Below are 5,422 nucleotides of genomic sequence, written 5' to 3'. Positions count from 1 at the left end.
ACCACCGAGAGGGGTTGAGTCTGAGGATACAAAGGGGAGAAAGCCTATTAGCAAGAAGGTGAAAGGAGATGTTTGGAAAACAAAGGTTGCTTTCTTATGTAGATGAAATTCTTAGATAAAGAGGAATCTCTGTTAATACCTCTCTTCCTGGTCCTGGCAGGCAGTTGAGAAGGACTTAAAGATCTTTTCCTAATTTGTTGGGTTCTGATCGCTTTTAACTCAAAATCAAGTTCATGCCAAAGCCCATCTTGAGGCTGCTTTGATACCTACAGTTCCCTCTGAAACTTCTCAGTTTCACATATGAAATGTTGAGTCGCCTCCTTGAAGGAGATTGGTTTTATGTTCCATCATATTGAACCAGTCTGTTAGTCAATTCAGTTTAACTCACATCAGGAGGCAGTGAGGCAGACGTGTTCCCAATGAGGCTTATGGTTCAAGAAATCGGGTATTGAAAAGACAGTTCTATGGAAACAAAAGAAAAACAATGGATGATGACTGAATCAAAATATAAATCAATTTCGGAGTTCTGAGGATAGCCAGTGGAGACTTCTAGATGCCAAAGTCGAAGCATATTCAGAAAGAGGGAAAGCAGGCTATAGAAATCTGACGTATCTTCCCGCTTTGTGGTTCCAAGGCAGCTGGTGATCTTTGAGTTGGCCCACGACATGACGAATGTCTTATACACGAGCTATTGTGATTTCTCTGAAGTTTACATCAAATTGTTCATATTTAGTTTTCAGGGCTTCACGGAAAAGGGCGGTTTTAGTTCTCAAATGTATCCAACACAGAAAGGTGAGAGAAAAATTAAAAACAGTTCGGCAAGTTGTAGCCAGACATGGCAGGAAACTAGAAGAAATCAGGATCTAGTCCAGTTAAAATAAACAGTAGTCGAGAATCTAATATTTACACAGGTGTGTTATTAATACATTTTCTTTCTATAATCACCCCCCTTCCCACCAAAGATAGCCAAATTATTATTAATTTGCTTGCAAAGTATGTCTAGTTAAAAAAAAAAAAAAAAAAAACTTGGCCTGATCATTTAGGTAAATGCTTTACAGGGCACCTGGGTGGCTCAGTCTGTTAAGTCTCTGACTTTGGTTCGGGTCATGATCTCAGGGTCCTGGGATCAACCCCTGCTTTGAGCTCCCTGCTCAGTGGAGAGTCTACTGCTCTCTCTCTCTCTCCTTCTGCCCCTCCCCCTGCTTGTGCTCTCTCTTTCTCTCTCTAATAAATAAATAAAAATCTTTTAAAATAAATAAATAAAACCTGCTTTGCTGGAATTTTTCATAAGGAATCTCTAGATTGAAATTATAACAGCCTCTTGAGGTCAGAGGCCAAACCAAAGACTTCCATTAAGACTCTGCCTACAATACCTATAGATTTGGATGAATTCCTCTCTTCTCAAGGTCCCCAAAATATTCTGAGCTTTTTGCATCTGCCAAGAAGTGACCTTCTTTACTCACCTGGTAAGGCTGCTGGGAACTCTGAAAGCAAGGTATCAGGCTGAGATTTCCAAGGGGCTTTCTTGGCTCCATAGTCAACCTTAGTTCTTTAAAGCTGTCTGGTTATATCTGAGTCTATACGTGTCTTTCTCAGATGTGACATTCCAGTCAAAGCCTTGGTGAAATAACCTGTGTTTCCAGTTGTGTCCTGTTACAAGAATTGAATTTTATTGAATTTATGCAAATACATATATTGCCGTAAAAATATAAATACTCACTGCGAGTTTGGAATTCTGGAGGTTTCAGGTAGGGAGAAAGATAAAAGTTTCAGTTCTGCTTATAATATAATTTATCGGATTGCTATAGGTCAGTTTGTCATTGAGCCCTCTTGCTCAGCTATAGACCCCAACAGTTAAAACCAGAGATCGTGAACCAGACTACTTAACTCATGCTCTAACTAAAATCCATTGTTCTTATTCCTTATTGCACTTTCTTGAGGTATTGAAGATGTTTTGTAATGACCAGAATATTCCAACTGCTATCAGAAAAGCCCTGATAGCCACAGAATGCCTAGAAGACCACACTCCACATGTCCTCTTCCCTGCCCATGATCACCACTGGAGGCATACGACCCCACACCTGACCATGTGCTCTCTTGCATGCACCCCACTGCCCAGCTCTCCTTATAAAACTCTAGGTGTCCATCCTGCTGGTGGAGAGTTTGGTTGCTAAGTCTTGAGCATCCTACCTCTTCTGGCTGCTGGCACCCAAAATAAATAAATAAATTTCTCCCTTTCTCTTTTCCAAACCCTCATCTCCTGAGTTATTGGCTTCTCTTTGGGTGAGGTTTTTTTTTTAAGATTTTATTTATTTATTTGACAGAGAGAGAGGGCGAGAGAGCACACACACAGCAGAGGGAGAGGGAGAAGCAGACTCCCTGCTGAGCAGGGAGCCTGACGCAGGACTCGATCCCAGGACCTTGGAATCATGACCTTAGCCAAGGGCAGACACTTAACTGACTGAGCCACTCAGGCATCCTTGTCCAATGAGTTTTAACCGAGTTTTGTTCGGCAACAAAGTTGGCAAACCCAGCCAGGAGCTATGCTTCTGATGTGTCCAGTCCCCTTAGAATTCCCCAGGATGGAGCAGTTGGCCATGGCAGTGTGCCAGGGCTCACCCATTCATATCCTGAGGTAGTAACTATGCTAGATTAATCAGTAATAGTTTTTGGCAAGCCAGCCAGGAAGGATATGGTGCTTTGTCCATTAACCATCTTCACAGAATCCTGATCAGCTAAGTGCCTCAGACTCTTCCAGCAGTGGGACTGCCTCACAGGGGTCGCCAAGGGGTAGTTCCCTATCTTCCCCTTGCTGATGCACCTGCCACTTCACATACGGTTTGAAAAGATAAACACACTTGGGAAGCATCCAGCTTCATTCTTCTGGCGGAAATAGTGTTGGTATGCTTGCCAGAACCCTCTGATTTCCACTTTTGGGCTAAACTGTCCAACACTTGGTACCAAGCAAGGTGAAATAATGGTAGAAGACTAAGGAATTAGGCTTCTCTTTTCTAGAATTTGGAAGAGGACTCTGGTTTGGTTTCTTTCATTTCCTAATCATTCCTTTCTTCTCTTTCCAGGATGGGAAACACTACTTCCATCCCCTCCAACAGTCCCTTGGGGCACATTTTGGCAGCATGGTCTACATATAGTTATAAGCCTATGAATAAGAAGAAGATGATTTTTTATTGCAACACCACATGGCCTGTGGATATACTAGAATCAGAAGAAGAATGACCTTTGAATGGGTCGGTAAATTGCTATACTACCCTCCAATTAGAATTATTCTGTCCAAAATCTGGTAAATGGGATAAAATTTCATATATTCAGGCTTTTATGGTGTTATATAACATAGATTCAGTGCAGAACGCTCTATGCTCATGACGCAAAGAAAACCAGAGGTTAAAGTGTGTGAGGATAGTAGGCCTACTGAGGAAAAATAAAATGAGGAACTTGGCTTGTTACAATCTTTGAAACCCCTGCCCTGTGAATTCTACTGGCCCCAACCACAGATAATCACAGAGGCCCATCTGCCTCAGTTTCTTCCCCACCTCATTATACCCTAGGGGCAGGAATGGTCTACCTTTTTAAGACCCACCAGAGCACCCAATTTGGGCAGCAGACACCCTGATTTGGAACAGGGCAATTTCCTTTGCGGCAATATCCTGTAGGGAAGAATCCCCAGGGATAGCCTACCAGATATTACTGGATATACAGTCCTTTCTTTAACTCAGACCTTTTACATTGGAAAAATTCAAACCTTACTTATGGGGGGGATCCTCAGAAAATGTCTGAATTGTTCGCTATTATTTTTACCACTCACAAGCCTACTTGGGCAGATGTGTAGACTGTTTTCTCCTTAAAGCCAATGAGCGACCCTAGTGATTGATAAAACATGTGAGGAGGTCGGCATCTGTATGATAAAAATCCAGGTTGTACTCCATTACTGGCAGGGGCAATCCCGGTCGTCAAACCTGGTTGGGACCCAAATGTTGCTGAAGGACTGGTTCATTTGAAGGCAAGGGGTCCCAAAGCAAAAAAGTCCTAATGAAGTCCAGGCAATTCAACAAAAATTAAATGAAGATCCCTCTGAGTGTCTGCAGAGGATTTAGCAAGCCTATTGAAAACATACTGATGAGGATCCTGAGGCTCCCAAAATCTGAGAATGGTCAATATGACCTTTCTTGGACAAAGTGCCCCTGATATAAGAAAGAAGGTGAGGAAGATTGAGGGAGCAGTAGGTATGAACTCTTCATAGCTGGCGGACATTGCTTTTAAGGTATTCAATTGGGGGCACCTTCGTGGCTCAGTCAGTTAAGCATCCAACTCTTGATCTCAGCTCAGGTCTTGATCTCAGGTTGGTGAGTTCAAGCCTGGCGTTGGGCTCCAAGCTTGGTGCAGAGCCTACTTAAAAAAAAAAAAAAAAAAAAAAAGGAAAGGAAAAAAAAAAGATATTCAATTGTAGGGATAAAAAGCAAAAGAAATAGGCTACTCTGTTTCGCACAGCCCCGCCACCCCAGAAGGGCCAAACCCAGGGGAATGGAAGAAAACCCCAGTCTGTTGATGAGTACGCCTACTGCAGGGAACCAGGGCACTGGAAGAGAGAGTGTCCCAAACTTAAAGAGGTGAAAACAGATAAAAGGTGACCTCAGAAGCAGATGACCTCCTGGGTCTCGAACAAGGATGAGGACTCAGGTTGTCCGGGGCCTCCACTGGCTAGAACAGCTCTGATTTCCATTTCCCCACAGGATCCCTGGGTACAACTGACAGTGGGGAAACAACTGGTTGATTTCCTAGTCAACACAGGCACCACTGATTGAGTTTTAAATTGAAAGATGACAAAGGAAAGCAACAGTTTTGCGGCTGTTGTAGTCATAACTAGACAAGCGCAATGTCCTGTGTTGTTGTAGTCCTTAGAATGTCAAAGGGTGGGGGGAGACATTAAAACATAGTTTCTTGTATGTACCTGATTGCCCCATTCCACTGTTGGGGAGAGGCCTGTGATGCAAAGTAAATGCCCAGATAACATTCTTGTCCAAACAACAGTAGTTCCACTTACAGGCGCCTCCTGAGAAGGCTCTTCATTTCCAACAGAAGAAGAGTTGTTTCCACCTAAAATCTACAAAAGTGTAAGTAATGCCATGTGGGATGAGGAAGCCGAGGAAAAGCAAAGAATGCTACCCCTATCCACGTACAATTAAAACAACATGCAAAAACAGTCCATTAGAGACAATACCCTTTAAAAATGGAAGCACTGAAGAGTATCCAGCTGTTTTGACTAAGTTTTTAAAAAACATGGACTCATCGGACCCTGCTGGTCCCTATACAACACACCCAGACTTCTGGTTTAAAAGCCTCATACCTCCAAGCATCAGTTTGTGCAAGACCCTAGGACGTTTAATGACACTGTGCAGGATATTTA

The 5,422-nt window shown here is 42.9% G+C and overlaps 1 long non-coding RNA gene across 1 annotated transcript; it reads right to left on the bottom strand.

The window, feature by feature from the left end:
• Window positions 1-386: 386 nt before the first annotated feature.
• Window positions 387-5,022, bottom strand: LOC125281207 (uncharacterized). Its single transcript, XR_007188331.2, has 3 exons — window positions 4,967-5,022; window positions 1,464-1,650; window positions 387-462 (listed from the first exon to the last, which is right to left on the bottom strand). It is a non-coding gene; the product is annotated as an uncharacterized LOC125281207 (long non-coding RNA).
• Between the last annotated feature and the right edge of the window lie 400 nt (window positions 5,023-5,422).

The sequence above is a fragment of the Ursus arctos genome, chromosome X (assembly GCF_023065955.2).
Source record: "Ursus arctos isolate Adak ecotype North America chromosome X, UrsArc2.0, whole genome shotgun sequence".
NCBI lineage: Eukaryota > Metazoa > Chordata > Mammalia > Carnivora > Ursidae > Ursus > Ursus arctos.
This window is presented reverse-complemented; position numbering and strand designations above follow the sequence as displayed.